The sequence below is a fragment of the Martes martes genome (assembly GCF_963455335.1).
Source record: "Martes martes genome assembly, chromosome: 11".
In the NCBI taxonomy this organism is placed as follows: Eukaryota; Metazoa; Chordata; class Mammalia; order Carnivora; family Mustelidae; genus Martes; species Martes martes.
In genome coordinates, this window is record NC_137899.1 from 66,793,184 (window position 1) to 66,820,810 (window position 27,627).

Genomic DNA, 27,627 nt, shown 5'->3' on the forward strand with positions numbered 1-27,627 from the left:
TTCTGGAAATATCTTAACCAGAATATCAGTAGTGGAATTGTGAATATTTTACCTCTTTCCGCCTATCCATGTTTTTTAATTTTTTATATAAATTTGTTTTACTGTTTTGATAAGAAAAAATGTAATTTTTATTAAAAACTCACTTATCCTTTGATTCAGCAGCAAGCCTCATTGGCATTATTCTCAGTTTTGGCCTTCCTGATTTTTAAATAAAATACACATCTTACAAGGACAACCAGTTCTTCTCATAAATCATTATATTTGGGGCACCTGGATGGCCCCGTTGGCTAAGTGTCTGCCTTCTGGGGTCCTGATCCAGGATCCTGGGATTGAGCCCCACGTTGGGCTCTCTGCTCAGCAGGGAGTCTGCTTCTCCCTCTCCCTCTGCCTGTGGTTCCCTCTGCTTGTGCTTGCTCTCTGTCTCTCTCTCTCTCTCTGTCAAATAAATAAGTAAAATCTTAAAAAAAATAAACACTTATATTTTAAAATATTAATATATTTTGTTGTTTGACGATCTGGATGGAGTCAGACATTGTGAGGCTTTAAGTTAATTTCAAGTTTTAAGTTTTCATCTCTATAAGAAATACTTTCTAAAATCAAAACTGTTACTAAAAAAGGAGCCTACTTTGGTGGTTTCAAAAACCCACCTTTTTTTTAGGGGCACCTGGGTGGCTTAGTTGGTTAAACAACTGCCTTCAGCTTAGGTCATGATCCTGGGTTCCAGGATCCAGTCCCACATTGGGCTCCCTGCCCGGCAAGGAGTCTGCTTCTCTCTCTGACCCTCCCCCCCTCACTCTCTCTGACCCTCCCCACTCTCTCTCATTCTCTCTCTCTCAAATTAGTAAATAAAATCTTAAAAAATATATAACACTTTTTTAAGAAAGTAGGCAGGATTGAATGATATTTTTATTTTAAAAATTTGCTCACCAATTCTTCAGTCTTTTAGATAAGGACCTAATTTCAGAGTGATATTCACGTTACAGATTTCATATTTATTATCACATTATTAAATTTCTTCTTAGAGGTGCTTAGTGTAGTATTTTCATGAGGAAGTATACTCATTTGTAGAACAGGAAACAGAATGAACCATGAAATGCACCATTGCTGCGGTTAACCACATCAGCCACTGGGTGGCTCTGCTGTTTCACTCCGTTTGCTATCTCTACTGGTGGAAGTTTCCAATAAAACCCAAGATGAAGAGTCAGGCTTTATTTACAGAATGCTTAATTAGGAACTGATGCAGCATTTACATTCCCAACATTTTATTTAGAAACAGTTCTGCTCGTGTATGCACTATTTTCTTGTGTTCTTTGATAACTGGGCATTTGATTTGCCAAGGAAAGGAAGGGGAAAGTTGTTTTTTTTTTTCTTCTTAACATCTCATCATTTCCTATTCCAATTTTTTAATCAGAACCAAAAATTCTTCATTTGTGTCATCTTAGCTACTTTCATAGCTATCATTTTCAGAGTCCTGTAATAAAATAATTCCAGTAGAAACAAGAAAAGTTACCACTAGACAGGAACTTAGTATCTTCTTTTGGAAATGTAGAAAGGTACCTCTTTTGTAGAGGTAGCTTTTGCCTCTAAAAAAATGTCATTGTGTTCTGGTAAGGACTCGTGAGTAGAAGACAGAAATAAACCCCACAAATGCATCATTAGCCTCTCAATAAGGGATCCTTCAGGCTAAATCTCTCTGGAATTACAGATCTACACCTTGGGTTTAATCATAGTTTAGGAACCTGAGCTCAGTTTTTATGATTTGATGCCATTACATTTGCATTTCATGCATTTGTGATAAAATTTTTTTCTCCATCCTGCTTTCTTTTAGTCTAACTTTTCAACCCTAAACCTATCACTTTCTTCTGTGTTCTTGGTTTCCTTTCAATTTCCTGTCCCCATCTTTCTCCTTTTTTTATGTCCCTTTTCATTTGCTAGGTTGAGCATATAATTTTTGAATGAGAGTCATTGTTTTAAAAAGTCTACTTTAGCCCTGAATCATTCCTTCAGAGGAAAGGAATTCTAGAAATCTAACAAATGGTTCAGAGCTTCAGATGCCCCTGTGAACACAGTTACATGAATACTTGAGTTAGTAATCACTGCTATTTAATAAATTAGCTGTATAACTGATTTACTAATGTGCTTGGGAAAACTAATGAGTAATGGGATCAGATTTTTAAAAAATTGAATTCAAACAACAGTGAAAGTATAAAGAGAACAAATTTTTGATGCTACGTACTATAAATAGAGTAATTAAGAACAGAATTTGGTGTAGACTACAGAACTCCAGGGGAGAAAGTAGAAATTAAACAAGTTCACCTTTTCAGGAAAAAAATACAGTCTTGACTTAGAAAATACACCATTTTAAACATATTCAAATAGGTAAGGAAGAAGTAATGTAGGATCTTGGATACCAGGTTTGGTAATAATTTAATCTCATAGAGTTTTCTGCAGAAGGGGAGAAGAATAAGCAATCTGATTGGTAATCAGGGAGAGAATAAATCACAGCTATTATTCTGTCCTTAGAAGATTAATGCACACAAAACCCTAGAAGCCCAGTCATGCCATATATCCCAAGGGTGGGTCAAATCCCTATGCAGTCAGAAACAGACATATTTGCATAGTGTGGCCATCCCAAGTCTTCTGGGATTAGATTTATATTTTTTTGAATGGAACTCTACAGTGGCTGAATCTCATGGGATACAAGCTTATATTTGAATAATAACTCTTAAATGGGGCTAAATCTATAACATTCTTCATCCATAAATAGACTTGTGTCAACAAAGTTTTAGATCAAAAATGTATTTAATATTCCTAAATGTCTCATTTGTGCAAATATTCAGTTCCCTCTTGCTGCAACTTGAGTCCATTGTTACTTCTTTTTAATAATGAAATGTTTCCAGGATATAGAAAATTATAAAGAATCATAGAATGAACTTCCAGGTGCCCATTATACAGCCAAGACAATTTTTAACATTTTCCTTATTTGCCTGAGCATTTTCCTAAGAATTTTTTAATACAACTGAAATATTTAGATAACAGAAGAAATCCCTTGTACTATCTCTCCTAACTCCACTGCCTATCATCCTTTCCTTCAAGTAACCACTACCATGAATTTGGTGTTTATCATCCCATGCATGTTTTTTGTTGTATATATTCCTAAATAAAATATATATAAATGAACATTTTAATCTTTTCTAAAGAATAGCACCATATTTTATATAGCATTCTGCAATTTGCTTTTTTTGCTTAACATTGTATTTTTAAGATTTACCCATTTTGAGAATATTACTCAGCCATTAAAAAAAAATGAAATCTTGTCATTTGCAACAACATGGATGGACTGAGAGGGTATTATGCTAAGTGAAATAAGTCAGTCAGAGAAAGACAAATGCCATATGATTTCATTCATATGTGAAATTTAAAAACCAAACAAGCAAACAAAGAACAAAAAAAGAGAGAAACCAAAAAACAAACTCTTCACTACAGAGAATAAATTGCTTGTTACTAAAGGAGAGATAGGTGGGAAGATGAGTGAAACAGGTGAAGGGGATTAAGAGGACACTTAATCGTGATGAGCGCTGAGTAATGTAGAGAATTGTCAAATCACTATATTATATACCTGAGACTAATATAACACTCACTGTTATGCTGGAATTAAAAATAGAGAAATGGGGTGCTTGGGGGGCTCAGTTGTTTAAGAGTCTGCCTTCGGCTCAGGTCATGATCTTGGGGACCTGGGATCAAGCCCCACATCAGGCTCCCAGCTTAGCGGGGAGCCTGCTTCTCTCTCTCCCCCTACTCATGTTCTCTCCCATTCTCTCTCTCTCTCTCTCTCTCTCAAATAAATAAATTGTAAAAATCTTAAAAATAAAAAAAAAATAGAGAAATAGAGAAATGATTTATCCATTTTGCTACATTTACCATCAGTTTTCATTTGTTTTAATTTGGACCTGCAGCTCAGTTCTATCTGACTTTGCATATTCATTAGGCAGTTTGGCCTTACAGAAGTTTACCATTTAGTGGAGAGAATGCGGAATTGCTGTTTTTCAAACAGCCATGATTTTAATCTTATCTGTTTACCATGGAGAAACAGATTAAGAAAAACAGCCTGTTTTCAGATTTTTTCATATATTTTCTTTCTTTAAAAAAAAAAAAAGATTTTTATTTATTTATGAGAGAGCATGAGAGTGTCAGAGGGAGAAGCAGACTCCCCGCTGAGTGGGGAGCTGGATATGGGTTTTGGGACTCAGTCCCAGGACTCTGGGATCATGACCTGAGCCAAAGGCAGTGTATTAACCATATGAGCTACCCAGGCACCCTTTTTTCATATAGTTTCTAAAGATGACCTGAGCTATTCAAGTAATTAATACCCCAAACGTTTTTCTGTGTGTGATGAACACCATTAAATGCATTTGGAGCTCTGGGTAGAGTGGAGTTCTTGTCCCTAGGAATTAGTGGTCTTACAGTCTTGTCTTGACTCTACTGTCTTCGGCACTCTATCCAGCTCCTCTGGGCTCTCATTTTTCTCGTCTGTAAAATGAATCAGTTGGACCAGATCCTTTTGGTGCTAATTTCAATGATCTGTGAAATAGTTAAATAGAAATTATAAAATCTTAAAATTTAAGTCATATGCTTTAGTAGAATTTCATTTTCTGTCTGAAATAAAATTTTATTACAATCCTTTGTTAAGGAAACTGCATAATGTTATGGAAAATGCATAATGTGAATACCCATTTTTTATGACATTGAGTGTATTTAGCTGTTTAAATTAGTATGTAGGCATATAATTATATTGACTTCATGACAGGCTTTCTTCACATCTGTTGTCTATATGTAGGCAAATTATAAAGACTGCAGATGGGAGTGTGTGGTATTGGAATCACCTGCAGATATTTGGCAGTTTCAGTTACTCTTCCTGGACCCTTCAAATACAGGAGTAAGGTCTTTTATTAAAGCTGCAACCTGCAGAATCCTCCCTTGATCCTTTATCAGAAAATAAGTCATGTTAGAGGATTTTTGAATTTCTAATTGCAGATATAAATAACTATGAGTCTGGAAAATGGCTGCGTGTAATCAAAAATATAATGTTCTAACACTGGGAGCTTTATAGTAACACAAAACTGCCACTCCTCTATCTCACTCATCCTCCCACTCTTAAACTAACTCCTGTCCAAAATTTCAAGAGACATGGGAAAATCCTTTTAAACCACCATTTACCTTGAAGTAAACTTAAAAAGTGTGATCAGGGATAGAAACAACATAGGTGCTAAAAGTATGAAAATAAATCTTGATGATTGCCTAAGCATCTAATAACTTGTCCACCAATACTCTGTTTAAGAAGTATCAATTTTCAGGAATAACGGATTATAATGATGATTCGCCTTCGAACAGACGGTTTCCTTCCCACTCCTTTTTAGCGTAGGAGCATCCCTCACTTATTGCTATGGGGACTTGCCCTATTTTGCCTTGTTTCAGAAAGAAACCGTCTACTTTTGTGGGAAACCATTCTCATCACATAATGTTTTAATCCATTTTCTCCCCCAAGATTTTTGCACTCAAACACCAATTATATCGTCTCTTGGGGTATGATAAAATTACATTTAAAAACTCATGTTAAAGCTGCAGATTTCCTTTACGGCTCTACATAACAGCCTTACTCCCAGAGAATTCACAAATTATATTTAAGGAATAAGGGAACTTCCTTTCTTCATTTTATTCTCACTAAATCTTCTAGGACATTGATTGATTAAAGAGGATTGGTCTACTAAAGTGTGTAGGGCATGCCACTAGTCAAATGCCAGGGCTCTGAATGGGTAGGGTTTCATGGTCAAGTATAGCTCTCTTAATACTCACAATCTCCTTCTCATGCCTCCTCACTCCCACACTCTTCCATTTTACTGCTCTTCGTTCTTACTCCTACTAATAACTCCACTTAGGTTCTTGCATCCCACCTCCTTTCCCATAACTCCTTCCTCTCAGTAAGTTTCACTCTTCCCACCTATATTTAGCCATATCTGCTCGGATCTGTAGGCATGTTTTGCTGTAAACCCTAGGCAGGTAAAGAGAGGCAACACTATCAACCTGTCCAAGAAGCACAGCAATTGTGGAGGGTAGATAAGCAGGAGGTAACCAGAGCATCCAAGTGAATCTGGGCCAGGCCTGGGGACCTGCTGGGCTGGCCTACTCACAGGCATTAATGTGATAGCCGCATGAAGCAGGAGGCATCACTGTTACTGTAAGTTCCGAGCACAGGAAGGAGGGAGCAGCAAGGGGGAAAGAATTCTCCAAGGAAAGTAGAAAGCCAGGATTAGAATCCCAGGAAGGTCAAGTCCAGTGCCACATCCAGCGTGTTGGGGGAAGGACCAAAGTCATTGTGGTAGAGCCAAGAGTTTGCCTTGTGCTTTGGCTTTATTGGTACGTGGGCGCAAGCAAGTGCCAGCAGCGGAGCCCATCGAAGCCAACACAAGGAGAAATCAAGCGTGTCAGAGAAAATGTGAGGGCAAGGATCCCACCACAGGCGCTTGTTGAGACACAGCTTAGGAAGCAGCCGGCCAAACTGGCAGAGGCGGCTGGGCAGATCAGGCCCCACCAATGATAGAGAGGCCGGCCCAGGTGAACAGCAGCTGCCGGGCAGGACAAACCAGCTGGGCCAGTCCCACAGCTGAGGCCATGTTGGGCTGGGATCAGGAAGGTTGAGGCAAATATGAGAATGTAGAAGAGACCTAATAGGTAAGCCAAAGTAGTGAGTGGCCAGGATGAACAGACCCAGGGCAGGCCAGATGGCTGTTCCTATGTGTCCAACTTTCCAGCTGTGATCAAATAACCGAGTTAAAATGTAAGTCATTTTAGGTCAAGGTCAATTTGAATTCTGTGCTTTGCTGGTGATACAGGTTCATTACCTGCATCAGTAATGCCCACACTAAACCCATTCTGAAATGGGGGCAATTGTATCCTTATTGCTGGTCTGGATATGTTCAACAAAAAGGAAATGATGGAGGCAAAACTGTGCAACTATTACTTATTTATTTATTCATTCATTCATTTATAGAGAGAGTGCACATGTTCACAAGCAGGGGGAGGGGCAAAGGGAGAGGCAGAGAGAGAATTTTAAGCAGGTTCCACACCCACCCCAGCATGGAACTTCAGGCCCAGCTCAATCTCACAACCCTTAGGTCATGACCCAAGCCAAAATCTAGAGTCAGACACTCAAGACTGGGCCGACTGAGCCACCCAGGCGTCCCACCATGCAATTATTTTTAAAACTGGTGCTCATTAATAAGGTCTAGGGAATCTGGAGGAGCTTTAACTTGACCATGTTGAGATTCATGTAACTTTATGTTGAGAATTCATTTTCCAGAAATATTTTATTTCAATTAGTCACATTTTTATCTTACACTAAAGTGTAAATTTAATTTAGTGTAAATATCTACCATTTGAATACTAATACAATCTTTTACCTTACACAAAAAATAAAAGAACATTTATGTATATGCACATGCATGCATCAAGACTAAAATTAAATGTAGCTTTAAGTCTTTAGCTAAGAACAAACAATTGGCAAATTCACAAATTAGAACTTAAAATTCCATTGTGAATATAAATTCACTTATAATTCCATTGTTAGTGTAAATAAGATTGTGAACATGTAAAAAAGGTGAGCCTGTCTCAGTTGTAGCTACAGATTGCAAATCTTGGGTCAGTTCAAATTTTTACCAACAGATGCTAATGACTTGACTGAAGGCAGAAAATATTTAGAATGGGAATGGAAGTGCAAACACAGCACTAGTCATTTAACATGCTCATTGTACTTCCTCAATATGATACTAACAAATATTCAGCTTTTGAGTTGATCAGTGATATATTCAACATATCATGGGAGCATAATTTTTTAAATTATTTGTCCAAAGTTTCTATCAGTCCATCCTAGCAACAGAGCCAAGTGTTAGAGTTATTGCCGCCTGAGTTACAACAGCTGCCCTGGGAATCTTGCCCAAACAGCAAGTTAACTGCTATTCACAGTACTATCTGGTCTTTCCCACCCCCAAACATACACAAAAGATTTTTGTCATTCTTGGCATTGAGCAATAGAAGTAGCAAGACATGCCAGTAGAACTCCAAAGGCAGAATGTCCTTCCACCTGTTTTATGCTGTAAGACAGACTTCCAAGTGCGAGGCGGTGTGGAGGGCTGCTTCCTTGAATGGCAGCTGAATGCACCAGCAGGATCCTTGGCAGCAATGCCCAGGCACTGAAGCTGGGCATTCAGGAGAGCAATGGAGAAAAGAAACTTGAGCAAACCGCTTCCTGGAACACTGAGAACCTAAATGAGAAATTAAGAACTACCAGATTCTCTCTGTCCTTATACCAGCCAAGGTCAGATTTCCAAGCTCCTATTTATTCTAATCTTTCCCCCAAAAAAGTGCTATGGCAAGTTATGAAGATAATTAAAAAAATTTTTTTTCCTTTGAGAAAATGGTGTTGCTTACTGCTTTATTATGTTCTTTCTTGAGAATTTTTCCCCCATCCTAAAGTAACAACATTGTACTGGGAAAAAGGTTCATCTAGGGAGATACGTGACTTACTCTACATCTCAAAGGGCACCTCCTTAGGTAAAAGGCATCAGATATTCCAGTTTGCTTTTTGAACTTCGAGGTATCACATTAACAGAAAGCTGGGGGGAAAGTCTGGCCTCTGCCTGCTTGGCAGACAAAAATCTCACCACCCAGCAGGACACGTAGACAGGGAGAACTTGGAGCAGGAGTAACTCCCACAGTGGAGCACTCATTACCAGGCACGAGGATAAACTGATAGCAAAAGACCTACAAGTCACCCTACAAGTTACAGGCTTGTGTCAATTTTGTGCTGTCTGCCTGGTGCCAAGTGGAATGCTAGTGTCAAACCTAGAAGCTTAGCAGTTTCAGAAAGTAATAACCATAGTCCGAGGGGGCAGGGGAGAATTCCTCCAGCTGCTTTCAGCGTTTCAAGAAGCTTAAAAGTAATTGTTTACTCAAAGCCGCAAGGATGACTTTCAGTTTTGGGGGGGTGGGTCTTGATTCCTTGATTTCCTTTTGGGAAGATAAATTCATTGTTAGTTAACAAATGTGTCTGTTTGCTTCTATTCAAAGCAGGGATTCTATGGGGGAAATCATATTAAAAGGGGTTTTCAGTGGGGAAGAGATTAGGAAACACTGTCCTACAGAAAACTGTTTTAGGGATGTGAATTTTCAAGTTGTTTTCATAAACATTTCACAAACAGTGGCTTACTTCCCATTCTGCTTGCATCTAATTCAATCAAAGTACTGAAGCTTTACAGAGCTTGTTGGAGGAGTGGCTGTGGGAAATTCCAAAGCTGCCGCCTCCTGTGGAGACTTCCTTTACTCAGTGTCTCAGATCCCAGACACTCAATCCAGATCCCACGGTCTTATTTGCCAGGGCTGCAAGGAAATGATAGAAATTCAGTAGAAGTAGACCTTGCTGCCGCCAGGCAGCCTTCTCCTAAAGTTAGGGATTCTTCAAAGTGGTTTTACCAAAGTAGAGGCAGAGCATGCGTATGGACTTACACAGATTCAAGAAATGCAGGCAACAACGTTTCTTATTTGCCCTCCTCTCTTTTCATCAGCGAGAACAAAATCCATTGTCCTCACTTGGCACAAAAGTATATTTATTCATTAACCCATCAGGCATTGCTCATGTACCCATCATTTGCCAGGCTCTGTGCAAAGTGCCAGGGATATAAAGATGAGTGAGACTCAACAGTGGCCCAAGCAGGATTGTCAAAAACTGACCTCGTTCTGCATTGCTTGGACCTTGGGACCTTGGGCTCCTCACTTCCCACAGAAGGGATTGCACCCAAACTTCTAACAAAACCAGTTTCTCCCTTCAGTAGAACCAAGGCCCTCGAGTGCTGGACACCTGGTTTTCCCAGGCAACTCCTATACAGACAGTCTCTAACCCCAGACTGGATGATATCCGAAAAGATTGATTATCTCCACCACCATCTCAGTCATTCTCACCCTTGCCTTATAAAGAGAGCAGCAAGGGAACAAGTTCCCTTCCCTGGCATGTCTACCCATGGTGTGTCCAGCAGAGAATCATGGTCCGTCTCTTCTGTTCTCTTGTTCATTCTTGCTTTGCAGATTTCCCCAGTAGAGCCTATGAGATTTCATGGAATTTATCACGAACCTTGTTGCAGGACAGGTGATGAGCATGAAAGCATCTGTCTTACAGAACAATGCTTCCCAGCTTCTGTAATACTACTCAGTACCATGCTGAAATCACCTGTTCCAGAACAAATCCTGTCCTTTGACACAAAGGATTTAATGTTCATTTCAGTGGGATCTGGCCAAGGGAGGGAGTTGGGAAACACTTCAGGGGGTCAAGACCAACTTCCCAGGAGGTGGGGGGAGAGTTTGTGCCCTGGAACTCCAGGGTTTCTTCTGTAACTGGTCAGCTCCTGTGGACAGTGCCTGCATTAAACCTCCCACAACCATTGATCACATACATGTTTGTTTCATGCATTCATTGGTTTAGTCACATAATCAGAGCTGCCACATAAACAAGGGCCTTGAAAAAGCATAGTGCTCTATCCAAGTAATATTATTTGGATATCAAAGCTATATTTACCATAGATGATCGGTTTCATTTTTTTGTTGTTTGCTTTTAAACTAAGAACTTATTCCCCAGATGAAGGCTTATAATGAAGATCAGAATATAAAATACATTATGTGGACCTGCATCAACTGAAGTGAGGCAGAGGGGTAGGACGTCAAGGATCCCAAGGAACACTGTTTGAAAAGCACTGTGAGAAATACCAAAAGGGTAAAAGAGCTCAGAATTTCCTTGGGGGGGGAAAAAAAAACCCAGTTGTTATGTAGCTTGACTATGATGGTGAATACACAAACCTACACGTGGGATGAAACTGCATAGAACTAAATAGGCTCATACACAAATGAGGACATGTAAAACTCATGAAATCTGAAGATCAGTGGATTGTATCAATGTCAATTTTCTGGTTGGGATATTGTGTTATAACTCTGTACAATGTTGCAACTGGGGAAAACTGGCAGAAGGGTATACCAGGTCTTCCTGTATTAGTTTTTCCTACTGCATGTGGCTCTCCAATTATCTTTAAAAATTTTATCATAATTAAATAAATAAGTCCATGGCATGAATTTCTCATCCTGTCCTTTTCCTCCTTCTGAAATCATAGAACAGTCAAACAAAAACTAACCTGTGACTGCCAGCTGAGATTCTTTGGTGTTCATATTGATGGATGTAGGCAGGTGTATCAGGAAGCTTTCAGCTATAAGTAACAGATAATGCTGGGGCGCCTGGGTGGCTCAGTGGGTTAAAGCCTCTGCTGTCAGCTCAGGCCTGCTTCCTCCTCTCTCTCTGCCTGCTTCTCTGTGATCTCTGTCAAATAAATAAATAAAATCTTAAAAAAAAATAAATCCTAAGTAACAGATAATGCTGACCCAACTGACTTAAGCAATAAGGAAAATGTAGTATGTTATATAGTAAGTCTAGAGTAGGGTAGTCCCATGGTCACTTGGATTCAGTAGCTCACCATCATCAATCAAGGACCCATATTCTTTCCATCTCTCTACCCTACCATCTGCCACATGTTAATTTTGTCCTTAGATGAGCTTCATTAGCAAATAGCCCCTATCATACCAAACCATATCATTTTCTTAAGTTTCATGTTAAGAGTAAGGAAACATTTGTGGATCTTTCTACCACTCGCTTCACCTACTTATTTCTATTGACCAGGATCAAGTCACAAGCACTTCCCTGCATGAATCACTGGCCAGGGGTATAATTTTACCTAGATGTAGTCCCTGGTGGTGGGAGATGTTTACATCTTAAAAAAAAAAAAAAGAAAAAAGAAAAGAAAAATCAGCACTCTACCAATGAGTAAGAGCCAGGGGTGGATGGGTGATAGATAGGCAACCTGTTACCACAGAGCCACAACAGTGTGGGGGTGAGTTATTCTAGAAGATTCCAGGCATTTTTCAAAAGTACAGCCATTAAATCTCCTAGAAAATTTTGAGGCAAGCGATGAAGATGGCAAGTGATGAAGATGAAGCAGGCACCTTCCAGCACCCAGAACAACTGGAAGGAACATACTCTTACAGCCAATTCCTGATTCCACACCAAGGAGAATGATGAGTCCAGCTTCCCATGCAAGCCTGGGGAACTCAGAACCAGGAGAAGAGCAAGGGAAAGAGGCTGCCATAGCAGAAACCCAGAGAATGAACCTCCTCCCAGGAGTTGGCAAGACTGTCCTTGTTAAAGAGCCTGTCCTGGTCTAAAGGTGAGCAATTTTTTTGCTTTGTTTTGTTTACCGTGGGTGAGGGTTGAGTTAAAGTAAGATAATGTATAAGGATTATTTTTTCAAAATAAAACCATTTTAAAAGAGGAAATGCAACAGCTGCCTTTCAGATGATTGATTTCCCAGTCGTTATTTATTTCCTTTTTTATTTACCCCAAATTTCTGACCAACAAGCATAGCACCTAATGCAGTATTTGTCATTGAGTCCTTGCTTAATTGTGTAAGATAAGACTCCTTGAAACTGGAGGCAGGGTTTGAGGGACATGAAGACCAACCAGAAACAAGGATAGACTCTTACCTCTGGAGTTGGTGCCAGGAGACACGGGGAGGGAACAAGCAGTCAGTGTGTATATCTGAAGATATGCCCGTATTTGGTGTGGTTGGAAGGGTACAAAATATGGGGCAAATGACTTTTACTGCCTCCCCCACTGCAATGTCAACCTCAAGGAGGCAGAGACTCAGACATCTTCCCCAGTGCCTTCTGTATGCCCAATGCCTATCACATAATACATGTAAATATTCATTTAATTAGTCAAAATTTTCCTCATGTACTTTCAAATTATAAAAGACCAGAAGGGTATATTCTTTCTGGACCATGGCCTCAAGAAGAAAGGAAGGAAGCTGAAGATAGCTGCTTCAGGCATTGTCACTCATACCCCCTACATTTGTGGTCCTCTATCAGGACATCCACTTGCACCCAGTCCTGGAGCAGGAAATGGTGGGCAAGATGGAATCGCCCAGCTCAGGAAGACCTTACCTTCTCCAACCAGGCACTTGAGTAAGGAGTGGGGGTGGGGGACTATTACTTACAGGGTCTAAATCTTAGCGCTGGAATTAGAATTTAGTGCTATGTCAGCAGATCTGGAGGGCCCGGCGTCCCGTAGGCCAAAGGCCGTTCTTCCCAAGGTCTGGGCAGTGGAAGCTGTGTGAACTGAATAGTGAGCTCACCTAAACTGTGAAAGGATGGGAAAGACTGTTGTTTCTCTCCCCCTGCAGGAACTTTACAAGTGACCTCGACAAGCAGCCCCTCAAAACCTACAGAACCAAATTTTTCAGAATCCTCTTTATCCCTCCGTTTCTATTTTCTTTTTCTTCCTTTTTCTTCCTTCTACCTTTCTTTTCTCTCTTTCCCTTCCTCTGTTTATTCTTGTCACTCCCTGTTTCTCTCCCATTTCCCCAACTCTTCCTCCTCCTCCCCAGTAAAAGGGATAATTTGGAACTAAAAGTATACGTCACGATTTATTGAAAGCAATTGTCTTTTTCATAGGATTCTCTGACCTTTCATAGAAAATGATTCTTCTACAGGGCGCCTGGGTGGCTCAGTGGGTTAAAGCCTCTGCCTTCTGCTCAGGTCATGATCCCAGGGTCCTGGGATCGAGCCCCACAGGCTCCCTGCTCAGCGGGGAGCCTGCCTCTCTGCCTACTTGTGATCTCTGTCTGTCAAATAAATAAATTTAAAAAAAAAAGAAGAAGAAAGAAAATGATTCTTCTATCCCAGGGTGACTTTCAAAATAATTCCCTGGAGACTAAAGAATTATATGTAAATTTAGTACATTAAAAGGAAAAAAGAACATTTAAATACTAACATTTAAGCATTCTGGCCTCTATTACTTTAAAATTATAAGTTTGACTTGATGCCATTCATGTTAGAATTCCTGAAACTACAACCAGCATCTATGGTTTGCAGGCTTCTTTTATCTACACAGACATTTCCTGTCCCATTTTCTCTTTGCCCAGAGACCCATAACGACTTACATATTGTTGATTTCAGGTTCTTTGTGGGAGGGTAAGGGGAGAGAAGCCATTTTAGACAAACGTTTGAGGCAAGGTGGAGGACAGCACGATATGTCAGCCCTCACATAGGCTGGCATGTTTACTCTTGCCTACCCAGGGCACTTGGGAATAAAAATATCATCCCACTTGATTAAATTAAAATTAGTTTCTTGAATATCTTTTCCAGAATTCAGTGTGCCCACACACAATTGTGTATGCCACATTGGTGCACGACATCACAAGTTCTCAAAACCCAAGTCCATAGATTTGGGGTCAACAAGGCCCACTAACCCTCCTACAGAGCCTCCCAGGTGCTGCGCACCGTGCACATCTCTTCTCACGTATCGGTTCATCTCATCCTTCAACAGCCTTACAAGGGAGGTGTCTTAGTCGCCTCGGATGGCCATCACAGAATACCATAAACTGATGGCTTAAGCAATAGACATTTATTTTCTCACAGTTGCAGAGATTAGAAGCCCAGCGATCAAGGGGCCAGCAGCAGGGTTGGTATCTGGAAAGAGCTCCCGTGTTGGGTGGCAGATAGGGCTCCCTTCTTGCTAGCTACTTACACGGCCTTTCCCCATGCTCCTGCGGAGGGAGGAAGTGAGCAAGCACTCTGGTGGCTCTTCTTACAAGGACACTAATCTTACTGGATCAACCCCCCGCCCCCCTCTTAGGACCTCACTTAACCTTCATTACTGCTCTAGAGGCCTTGTGCCTAAATACTGCCACACTGGAGATTAGGACTTCAACATGAATTTGGGGAGAACACATTCAATCCATGACAGCAGGTAATGTTGTTCTCATTTTTCAGGACAGGACTCAGAGATCTAGCCGGATTGAAGAATTTGCCCAACATCACAGAGCTAGTAAATGGCAACAACGGGATCTGAAATCCAGCATCATGCTCTTCAGCATCCTCCTGTGTGTGTCTCTTCAGCCTGTAGGAGTCCTAGTATCCCATCTAACAGCCCCAATCCCTGGCAGACAACGTACACCAGTCCTAATATTATCAGAGTGTTGCTGTGCCTTTTTTAAATTGCTTTTCCTGCAAGGACACAACCTCTCGCTATTACTATTATTATTTTATTAGAGATACATTTTTATATTATCAGATTTAGAGAAAAAATGTATAGTTACTACTTTTTTTTTCAAGATTTTATTTATTTATTTGGCAGAGAGAGACAAACAGCAAGAGAGGAAACACAAGCTGTAGGAGTGGGAGAGGGAGAAGCAGGCTTCCCACTGAGCGGGGAGCCCGATGCCAGGTTCGATCCCAGGACCCTAGGATCATGACCAAAGGCAAACATTTAATGACTGAGCCACCCAGGCACCCCTATAGTTAAATTCTTATATATCTTAGTTAATCATCTAGTGAAAACTTCTCTAAGTGTCTGTAGTCTGTATTTATATTCTAATGGCTGTAAGTATAGCCAGTAGTGATATTTTAAAGGCTCTATTACTTTTTTGAGGACAGAAAACTTTCAATCCAAATTTCTACTCAGAAAACTGGGACATTGTAATTTGGTGAGGCTGCTCATAGAATTCTTACCAGTCAATGAAGAAAATATTTATACCAACTTACAGACTGCATGATGTTCAGATCAAATATGTACTAAATGGAATGTGATGACCTGATTGGCAACAATTCTAGGATTTTCAGTGGAAGTATTCATGGGTAGGGAAGGTGGAGAGGAATGATGCATTGGATAAGAGCAAAGATTCTGGAATCTGGTCATCTGGATCTGAAATCCTGACTCTGCTGTGTCCTGGAGCAAGTCACTGACAACTCCCACTGACAACTCCTTATTAGTAAAATGAAGCCAGTGGTAGCTTTTGGTTATGTAAGGATTCGTGAGAGAATTCTTAAGTGTAAATTAAATAGTGCCTGGCTCACTAAGAATTAAAATTTTTCCTGCTTTATAGAAACATAATTGACATATACCATTATATAAGTTTAAAGTATACAGTGTAATGATAGATATAGATATATATGTGTATATGATTACCACAAGGTTAGTTAACATATCCCTGACATAGTTACAATTTTGTATGTGAGAACTTTAAAAATCTACCCTCTTAGCGACTATCAAATATCCAATAACTATTGTTAACTATAGTCACCATACTATACAATACATTCCTAGAACTTATTCATCTTAAAACTGGAATTTTATACCCTATGAGCACTTTCTTCCATTTCCCCTACCCCCCAACCCCCCACCCCTGGCAACCACCAATCAAGTCTCTGTTTCTGCGTCTGTTTTTTAGACTCCACATATAAGTGAGCTTGTGCAGTATCTGTCTTTCTCTGTCTGACTTATTTCACATTGCATAATGCCCTCAAAAACTGAATCTTTTAAAATTGTAAACTTCTAAAGAGTACATTTTGTATTTCTAAAAAATTTTCTAAAAATCCCCAACAGGAAGGGACGCAATGAGTGTTAAATGAAAGAACAGTAAATGTCTTGAGAGGTCAGTGTCCCACCGTGGCCCATTCTCAGTATTATTAGTTTCACCAGGAAACAGGGGGAGCTCTGTCTTGATGTGAAACGGGGCCTCACACAGGCAAGAGCATTGCTAGACCACAGGCCTTGCTCTTAAACCACAGCTCCACACCCCAGCCCGATGTGAGACTGGGGCGGAGCTCTTGCTTCATTCCCAGGATCAACAGGTTCTCAACCTTTGCAGTTCTTGTGATATTTTTTTTTTATACAAATGTGCATGTATGTTTAGTCTTTCTTGGTGATGACATTATGACATGGAGTATTTCTCTTCAGAATCTATTTAAAACTAGGTATTTCAGCTGTTGGAGTGAATTAAAATTATTAAGTACTACAGAAAATATATTTTGGTCAGCTGAGCCTAATTTTAGATTGTGAACACAGACACCCATCAGCACAACTACCACCCCCACAGACACCGTAGCATCTGCTTGCCTCTACTGATGTGATTGGGAAATTTGTGACTTGGAGAGGGGACCCAAGTGTAGCTCGCTGAGATGGCTGAGAACCAGAGGTGGGAGGGACGGTACAGATTCTCTTCCCGCCTAGTTTTTTGGACTTGGTTTGAAGCATCAGCAGTTAGAGGTGAGGGCCAGGAAGTGAGGGGACTATTCAGAAGAAACCTGTCTGACTCAGTCCAAAACATCATCGCTTCAGATCCCAGCATTGAGCTGGGAGGCAAGAAGCCATGTTCTCCGCTTGTTTGTGGAACGTTGCTCTGCTCTGACAAGCTGAGGGCTGCTGGGCTTGGCAGCACTGGAAGAGACCATGGGCTTGGCAGCACTGGGAGAGACCGTGGACTTGGCACCAGCAGCATTGCTTTTATGACGGGCAGCTCCAGCACCAACTCTTTCCAAGTGACCCTGCGGGAAGCAGACCAGGAGGAGCCAGAGCAGGAGGGAGAGGACCAGGTGGATCTGCGTGGTTGCAGCAGCTGGTGTGTAAGCACGAATGACATATCCTGTTGGGGACGCCCTGAAATAGCTGGAGGACACTAAGGTCAAGCTAAGATCCTGTCATTACCTTTGTAATTTGGACATCAAAAGGACATGTAGCCTGGTTTTACATAGTCTGGGAGAACTGGACATGCTGTCACTAAACTATAATTGCAGTTAATGGGCTGCTTTATAAGTAACCTAATTTCACAGAGTAATTGGTAGCTTACAATAAAATAAGGAGATTATAGCCATTGCCAAAAACGCCTATGAATTGGAAAGATTAATACACAGGCAAAAATTTTGAATGAAGTTATGCAGAAAGAGAAAAATACAGAGCTTGGAAAGAACGAGACTTGCTTCATGAGTTCCAGCATTTCTTTACAAGAGCTTAGGAGTAGAAATGCGGATGAAAGATGGATGGATGACTCTTTTGGCATTGGCATGTCACTCTACATTGTTTTAGATATATTTTTCTTTTCAAAATTTGTTAAATTTAAATTCAATTTAGTTAACATATAGTATATTGTTAGTTTCAGGGGTAGAATTTAATGATTCATCAGGTGCGTATAACACCCAGTGCTCATTACATCACATGCCCTCCTTAATGCCCATCACCCAGTTACCCCATCCCCCGGCCCACCTCCCCTCCAGTAGCCCTCAGTTGGTCTCCTTTAGTTAAGAGTCTCCTATGGTTTGCCTCCCTCTCTGTTTTTTTGTTTTTGTTTTTAAGATTTTATTTATTTATGTGACAGAGATAGCAAAAGAGGGAACAAAAGCAGGGAGAGGGGCGAAGCAGGCTTCCCCTTGAGCAGGGAGCCTGATGTGGGGCTCTGTCTCAGGACCCTGGGATCATGATCAGAGCCAAAGGCAGACACCTAATGACAGCCACCCAGGCAACCTCCCTCTCTGTTTTTATCTTATTTTATTTTTGCTTCTCTTCCCCTATGTTTTCCCATCTGTTTTATTTCTTCAATTCCACATATGAGTAAAATCATATGGTATTTGTCTTTCTCTGACTGACTTACTTCACTTAGCATAATATCCTCTAGTTCCATCCACATTGTTGCAAATGGCAAGATTTTATTCTTTTTCGTGGCTGAGTAATATTCCATTATATACACACTTCTTTATCCATTCATCTGTTGATGGACATCTGGGCTCCTTCCATATTTTTGCTATTGTGGACATTGCATGCCACTCTACTTAAGACCAAGAAAATGTCAGGGCACCTGGGTGGCTCAGTTGTTAAACATCTGCCTTTGGCTCAGGTCATGATCCCAGGGTCCTGGGATTGAGCCCCACATCAGAGGCCCTGCTCAGCAGGAAGCCTGCTTCTCCCTCACTCTCTCCCCCTGCTTGTGTTCCTTCTCTTGTTGTCTCTCTCTGTCAAATAAATTTTTTAAAAATTTTTAAATAGAAAAAAAAGACCGAGAAAATGTCAGTTGTTTTCATCAGAGGATGGGGTGTTAATGGACATGCTGACCCCAGGGTATCCTTAGGTTTTTAACCACTTCCACACTAGGCTTGTCAACCATCATTGACTTCCTTTCCCCCCAGTGAAAGCCATGCAGGTTGCAGACAATGGGTCCAGGACTGGGGGAGGCATAGCCGTGGCACTAGGAGACACCTCACACAATCTCTGCCCACTTCCAGTTGACATCCCACTGTGGATTCCAGTGAGAAACACCTTCTAGCAAACTCTATTGTTAGATCAGTTTCCCTAAGAACAGGAACTGGGAAGCCCTGAAGGGCAGCCCACCTTACCATCCCATTCTGTCTGCCCATTTCCCTCCAGCAATGAAGCTTTCTCTACTCATCCTTTACTTTTCAGCTGCTAAGTCACTTTCTCAGGGAAACCTCCCCTGACTAGGTTAGGCTTTTCATCACCCTTTTTACTTTTTCATAATTAGCTAATACTGACTTAATTGTGTATTTAATTACTGCAGATAATGTGGGCAAGGATCAGGCCCATATTGTTCACTGATGAGCCCTCAGTTCCTGGCACACAGTAAAATATAAAATATCTGTTGCATGAGCAAATGCTGATATCACCTGAGAGCTCTCCCTACATGGCTTAAGGCTTCGGCTAAGGCATTGGGTGTTTTGCCTCCTACTCTGAATATTTTAAAATTGTTTTTAATATTATATAAGCAATATGTCAGTATGTGTTCATTGTAAAAAAAAATCAAAGAACACATATACATACATATGGAAGTCATGGTCTTGTATATGTGAATTAGGCCATAAAAAGCTATTTTTAGAAAGCTCCAATTTTCCTTCACAATTTCACACCATCCCAGTCCTATTCCTTTTCCCAGGCATAGAACCACTTCCAAATCCTCTTCTGTGGGCTTTCATACATATATGCATCTTTATACAGGTATATTCATACACATATTCACATTTCCATGCATGTATGTGGTGTATGCAAACATTTAGAGTCCAATCAGAAGGCAGAAGCTATGCTAGAAATTACAGAGGTTGTTTAACACAGGTGAGAGAAAAGTTAAGAGACCAGAGAACAGCAAGGAGCCACCCTCAACTCTGGGGCTAGAGGGACAAGGGAGAAGGCAGTGTTATCCCAGTGCCGGGCCCACCTAGAAGGATCTGGAACCACTGAAGCACTTCCAGGCTAAGGCTGAAATCACAGGGAAAGGCTTGTAGAGCAGAGGCTGGAGAATCGACAGGATGCTGCTAGACAGCATCTGAAACAGAGAGAAGGAAAGAAATAACCTGGCTTTCCCCTTCCTCTCATTCTCCAGGGTTTCATCACTGACTTTCTTTGGCTGGGTCTGTAAGGGACCCTGGAGAAAGCAGTTCCCAGGGATGTTAAGCCCAGGATAGAGAATGGTAGAGAATAGATCTGAGAGCAAACAGACAAAAGACCAGCATATGTGGTTGAAAATAAAGCCCATAAATAGCATCATGGTATATGCAGTGTTCTAAATCTGTCCTGTCATTTTTGCAGGCAAAAAATCTGCTTAAAATGGCCATTGAGAGCAGGCTTGATCCACAGAAACAAGGTTACAGCAATAGAGCACAGAGGAAAGCAGCAGAAGGCAGAGGTGTTATAGGAGAAATACACTCCCAGCCAAAGGGAAGGCACATCACAGAGTGGCAGGTCAGAGGACTGGTGTGGGTACAGGTCTGTTCTGAAGTAACCAGGCTGACCTGTTCTGCAGACAGGTGGGAGGAGAGCCTTCTGGCGTGTCTTATGAAGGAATTCACCCGGGGAAGATCTTTACCTTAGAAACTGTTTTAGCCTCCAGAGTCTGGTTTTAATTGCCTTTGGCAAAATTTCAGAACCTTCAGTGCACTCCAGGAGCTGAGCTGGATACAAAGACGCACAAGATACAATAAAGAATGAGCCTTGTACTTCTTCCAGGAGTCCTAACTCTCATGAGGGTCAGAAGTGAATCAAAGGATTATGATACAATGGGATAAATGTAATAATATCTGTGCCACAGAAGAGGGAGGGAGTAACTGCTGGGGGGTGGGGAGCTCAGGAAAGCAGACTGAGAAGGCCTCACGAAAGTGACATGATGGAAGGTGAAGGAAGGAGAGGAGCTCCTCGGACCTCCGCGAGTCCAACTCTGAAATAACAGCATTGAACCAAACTTCCCTAAACACCACTATTACCCCTCAAGGATCGACAAAGCAGCTGTTCTTGCCCCATTTACTTCTCATGTAATGGAGACCACGCATACATGTAACATGTTTGAAAGTAAACGATGGATAAAACGAGTCCACGAGCCCCATCAGTCAGCATCAGCAGGGCCAGGCTGACCTTCAGAGACGGTGCACCAAAAAGTGAACGATGCTCTTCACATATAATTTAACGTTGCAGCAATGTGCTTCTAAGGAAGTCCTGCACAGTTCTCTTTTCCCACAATAACACCTCTCGTATGTTTTCGAAAGTCCCAGATAGCCAACCGTGGCCCAGATGACACTCTCGTCATTGTTGCCGTGCCCCCACTTTGCCGGTACCCCATGCACGTGTTTGGCCTGTCGGCCGGTGATCCTGCTGGGAGGAGGCAGCCCCTTTCCGCTCTAAGACACCCAGACCGGGTCAGCTTCAACAAGTTCATGTTCCTGTTCTTAAGCTAATGGACGCAGAGCTGCTCTCTCACTTCCCCACACAGCCCGTGCATTATGACTTTGTGCTTGACCCCTTCTGTCAATACCTTGCAGCTCAGGAAAGCCACCTGAAGCCTTGCGGTCTGGCTCCCTGAGAAGAAAGGCTGATGTGAGAAACTGTTTCCTTACACGGAGCTCAGCAGCTGCTTATCAGAGGAAGACTGTATCGCGGTGAAGTGTTTATGAGCCCGGGCGTCTGAAACAGGTCCTCGTCGCCATGTGATCTTGGGCAAGAGATTTCACCCCGGTGAGCCCAAGGTTTGTCTCCTAGAAATGTGCTTCACTTATAGAAGCAAGTGACGTCATTTTTTGACACAGACTTCAAATGTCCCTACTATGTGCCCAGCACCGTTCTTGAAGAAAGAGACACAAGAGTGAACAAACAAGAATCCCTGGCCTAGAGCTGACATTCTAGGGGAAAAAGATAGACAATGCAAATAAAAAGAATCTGTATCAGGTTAGAAAGGAAAGGGACTAGGGAGCTCTGGGAGAGACGCCACTTTAGGTGGAAAGACCAGAAGGGCCTGAGTGAGCAGGTGACTTGTTAGATGGAAGATAAGCAGCAAGAGGACGTGTGGGGGCCTGCCTTCCAGGCAGAGGGAACAGCCTGAGCGGAGACCTGGAGGCAGAAGCAGGTCTGGTAGGTCTGAAGAACCGTGAGTGAGTCTGGCTGACAGCGACTGAGAGTGGGAACAGACAGGAGGGAAATGAGGTCAGAGCTCAGGAGAGACGAGGAATGATAGGCTCTGACTTGCCTTTGAATAGGCTCACTCCCGGGAAACCGGTCCGGAAGCTCCCATAGCGATCCAGGTGAGAGAGAGAGGAAGCACACGGAGTCCTAACCTCGGCGCCTGGCCGGAACCAGCTCTGGTGAGTGCCCACTGACCTGAAGCTGGCACATGCGCAGCTGGCGAGGTAAGACCTCAGCTTTGTTCTGCTTTCTGCCCCTCTCTCAGCCATCCATCTACTGTCGGAATCATCGTCTTCCTCAATCACGCGCTGTTTGTCATCTTCCTCTTTTCTTCTCTCTCTGCTTCCTCTTCACTCTGCTGTCTGCTTTTACTTTCTCTGATGAATGGTCTGTCCTCCAGGGCAGAGTTGTGGGGGGTGGTATTGCATCTTGGGGAGAAAGCAGTGCACCCCCAGGCCTGTCAGTACCACAGGATGCATCAGTGCAACCAAGGTGGGGTGACAGGCACAGAAGGTGCCCAGAGAGACAGCTTTGCCATGCGGGTGGTACTGAGGCCACAGGCAGAGCTCTGTAGACTGGTCAGAGTGCAGCCACAAAAAGAGAAGCCTCTCCCGGTATTTCAGGCAAGTCCTAAAAGGACACTGATGCAGGGAGTTAGAGGCTGACAGACCACAGCCAGACCAGGAGAGCGAAGATTAAAAAACCATTTTCAGAAAATCAAGAAGTATAGGGCTTGTAGGGAAACCACCACAAATAAGCCCAAAGCCTTCAGCACATAAGCGAGTGATTCTCAGAAGGAACCTCATTGATACCAGCCACCACCTTAGTGTCACAATATCAGGTAAATGGTCACAGTAGGCCACAGGGGGATTCCCAGAAGTCATTCTGACAGCAGGACCACTGGCCATAACGTAACTAGGCATCATGACCCAAGTAGGCATGACATAACACAGAAATGTCTGCAAATCACAGCAGTATATTCCACTGAAACCAGACTCAACATGTCCTGAGCTCAATTTTCCCTCATCCGGAGCCTCCGGTACCCAGGGCCACTCTCATCCCCCTGACAAGGTGACAGAAGGGAAGTCAGAGTGGAGAGACACAGCACCTTAACTAACTGTGATTTAAAATACCTTACTAGAGCACTGGTCTTGTAAAATATCTTACTTTTGCTAGTTTTACAAAAACATCTGGCCTTGTGCATACACACATTGCTAAGACCTCTCCCAGGGCCCTCGAGGGTGTGCTCTGAGTGAGGGCTCCTGAAGCTTCAGCTTCTCATGGAAAATCTGTCTCTGCCTGGAGCAGAAGCAATTTACCTTCACTGGCCAGAGACCTGATTCCATCATAGGCAGGGGCGTTGGGCCAGTGTGAAGTTTCCTTGGGAATTGTTTGGAGCAGTAATGTTTTGCTCAGCTTGGAAACTGCTAATAACACTACTAGATGATTTATTAAATTGATACAAGTTTGAATTAGTAGAAAATGAGCCATGGTGTGTAGCCTTTACTCTCAGACTTCTGAATCACTCCTCTTTCAGTCAGTATGACCCAAATTTGTCTATTCAACAAAAATATATTAAGGGCATACTCCATGCAGGCACTGTGCTAAGCTCACAGTGGGGAGGAGGGTAACCATGAACTCTGATTTTAAGGGGCCTTCAGGGGAAGAGACAAATAATCAAGTCACAGTAGACTAGAGGGGGTCCCACGGAGAATACAGACAAGTGATCCTTACCTAGTGCTCTAACAGGAGAGACTGAGGGATTCATTCTTTCAACAATTTGGGGGGCTGCCTACTCTCTGCCCACACAATGCTAACGGCCAGGATAAGGGCAAGTAAAAAAACTGCAGTATCCATGCCTTTCCAGAACCATCCACTGGAGGAAACATTATCACAGAATCGGATTGCATCTATCCTTACTGACAACCCAGCAATGGCCTCCGTGAAGGAGCGCGGCAGGTGCACCAGTGAGCATATTTGAAGAGGGTTGGTGCCGCAGGACAGACTTTCAGGAGGGGTCACAGAGCGCTGAGAATGAGAGGCGAATTAACTGATGAGTGAGAAGGAGGCAGGGCTTGTGGGGGTCTCCTAGGCAAAAGGAGCTGCAGGAAAAAAGACCTGGGGTGGGGTGAGGAGGAGTAGTGGGATTGAAGTGGGGGGGTGGAATGTAGAAGGGAGAAAAAGACAAAAAGAAGCCAGCGTGGCTGAGGCATCTCCGGGGGTGGTCAGGAGAGAATATGGATACATGGGGCTGGAAAAATAGAAATGGGCTAGTGTGCCTAAAACCAACGGGAGCCCCAGAAGTTTCTGAGGAGTGGAGAGACATTGCCCAGTTGGCATTATATGGAAGGCTCTGGCTGCAGCGAGAATATTGGATGACGAGGGTTGCTTTGGCAGGAGCTGCATCCTAATTACTTCCCCCTTTCTCACTTTCCTTTCCGGTAGCCACAGAGATCTAAATAAATGCATGCCAGATAGTCAGTTCAAAGCACCGACAATGAAGGGTTGTGTGGCTCAGAGGAGAACACACTGCCTTCAGTCAGGCAGACGCAAATTAGATCTTCCCTCCACCTCTAGTCAACCGGTGGCTCTGGGGAGTCGCTCGCCCTCTCTACAACCCACTTTCCACCCACTCTAATAATGCCTCCCACGCAGACTTAACGAGTGTCAGAAAGGGTGTGTGCAAATTACCTGGCATTTGGCAGAACTCTGGACACACCAGCTACTATTGGAAGTGACTACAGGGCAGGCAAGCTAGTCAGAGGAAGATTTCCAACCAGAAGTAATACAAGCAAAAGCGCTGGAAATACAGTACAATCTCTCCTATTACAAAAAGATAGAAATATGTGCAATATCCTATATTTATGTAACTAGCACATTTTTAGAGATAGCTGTCTAATGAAATCTTCCTAACAGCAGAGTTGGAAAACAAGCCTATGTTATATATGCAGTTAAAATATATACATATATACAATAAAGCTTAAGAGCTTTCTCAATAAATTATATTGTGCAAGACTTGCGTTATCTCTGGCCTTTTTCTGTTTGCAGCTGTCCCTACAACAAATGAGAAGCTGAATTCATTTGTTAGCAGATGCATCTCCCAGACTGAACAACATTAGCTTCTCAAGCATGGGGCTATTGATTTCTGTTTCTGTAGATCGTGCCGGAGACCCTGGCACTCAGTAGTAGGTATGTAGTGAATACTTGCGGAACAGAAAAATAGGTAAAAAACAAAAGAAAAAAATTGAATGTATGAGTCTAGCAACTGTAGTTGATGAACCAAAATCAAGACACATTGTCTCTTCCACAGAATATGGATGTCTTGGAGAGAGCTTGGCACGGAAAGTTTGAACTCCACAGCATCCTGGAAAATTCAGGATATACGATCGGCATACACCTCAAACAGCTGACTCGGTTTGAAAAGAGCTATGGCCAGTTCCACTGTGAGCTTGTGTTATACTTATTTTGCAGCAGAAAAATGGTTGCAAGTCCTTTGTTCACAGTGGAAGGAACAGTCTAGAAGATTTAAAGGATTTCTGTTTAGCTGTTGACACAAGGACTCGGGATCAGCTTTTCTCTTATCTCACTCACTGTAATTAATTAGCTGCCCTGATGAGACCTCTACTGGCACAAAAAGAACAAGTGAAACAGCCATACATTTTGTTTGTGAAGCACAGCTGAGCTGAGCTCAACAGAGTGTCGATTCAAAAGAGGGAAATAAAATATGCAGCAAAGTTGGGGACAGGGAACAAAGAATCCAGTATGACAATTGAAAGGAGAGCTAAACAAGCATTCAGAGTACCATCAAGAAGGTAAAAAGCCTCAAGAGTCTAGAAAAAAGATAAACTGGTGGGACAAGGCTGATAAATTGGACCAATTTAATAATCAATGAAGAAATTTAAGACTTTGTTCCAAAGGAATATTTTGACAAGTCAGGTTTATTGAAGTAAAATTTACATACTATAAAAGTCACCCTCTCGGGGCACCTGGGGGGCTCAGTGGGTTAAGGCCTCTGCCTTCAGCTCAGGTCATGATCCCAGGGTCATGGGATCGAGCCCCGCATCAGGCTCCCTGCTCAGGTGGGGAGCCTGCTTCCCCCCCTCTCTCTGCCTGCCTCTCTGCCTACTTATGATCTCTGTCTGTCAAATAAATAAATAAAATCTTAAAAAAAAAAAAGTCACCCTCTCAGTGTAAAGTTCAGTGAGTTTTAAACATCACATAGGGTGTGTAGTTATCACCACAATCAAGAGATAGAATAGTTCCATCATCCCCAAATTCCCACTTGATCCTTGTTAATCAATCCCTCCCTCACCCTTAGCTCCTGGCAGCCACTATTCTGTTCTTCTGTTGCTCTAGTTTTTCCTGCTTTAAAGGAATTTAGTAGCAGAACTTAAAATGGGAGAGAAAGGAACTGAGATATTTTCCCCCTACCATCCACTCACTTCCTATACCCTTCAATAGCATCATTTAACAAACCTAGTTATATTGAGGATCTATTATTTACTAAAGATTTTAAATACATCATCTTTCAGTTTTATAGCTTGTCAGGGAAGGAAGTTTATTCTCCCCATTTTCCAGGTGGAAGATGACACTCAAGGGTGTCATTCGGTAAAAAGAACAGAGATTCCAAGTCAGAGGTGACCAAAAATGTCACCATGGTTTATCTCAGGGTGTTAGGTTAGAGCTGGTTTGTACTTGCTTTCTTATACATTGTTTGCATTATCAAAGTTTTTAACAATGAGCTTATGCTATTTTTATAACCAAAAAAAAACCTTTTATAAATAAATACATAAATATACACTATAAACAAGGTCTGATTCCAAAGCCTATCCTCTTTACTGAGCAAAGGGGGGAAGACAGGGAAAATAATTTAGAAGGGAACATAGGAAAGTCTCTTCTTGGCCGTAGGCACCCATTCAGAAATGAGGGACCAGAATCAACTTTACCAAAAAGACTAGAGCACAGCTTTGCTCTGTCTCTAGTTCTCATCTCTGTTGAATATCTTCAAAAGTTTCCCTAGCAAAAATGTCTTTCCCAAATGGTGAACATAAGCCCCAGAGGCCAGTAAAAACCCACTGAGACCACTCCAGACCCAGCAGACAATCCTGTGTATTTTCCTGCCTCGTCTCCAAAGACCAGGTAGGAAGAAGCTAACCATCATGGGCAAGTGAGGGTACAGCAACCACTTCTGGAGAGACAGGATGGTGAATACCAAGGCCAAGGTAAAGGGAGCAAGGGGTAGGAGATCAGATTTA

General features: G+C 42.1%; 1 long non-coding RNA gene across 2 annotated transcripts in view; it reads left to right on the forward strand.

The window, feature by feature from the left end:
- Nucleotides 1-27,134, forward strand: part of LOC308352565 — a 42,409-nt gene extending 15,275 nt beyond the window's left edge. Inside the window, exons 3-6 of one of the 2 annotated variants that reach the window (XR_013967663.1) lie at nucleotides 12,038-12,311; nucleotides 22,447-22,596; nucleotides 25,421-25,561; nucleotides 25,683-27,134. This is a non-coding gene — a long non-coding RNA (uncharacterized lncRNA). Of the gene's footprint in view, nucleotides 1-12,037; nucleotides 12,312-22,446; nucleotides 22,597-25,420; nucleotides 25,598-25,682 lie in introns of those variants that run through there. The other variant, XR_013967662.1, reaches the window with a different exon arrangement.
- Nucleotides 27,135-27,627: the final 493 nt, after the last annotated feature.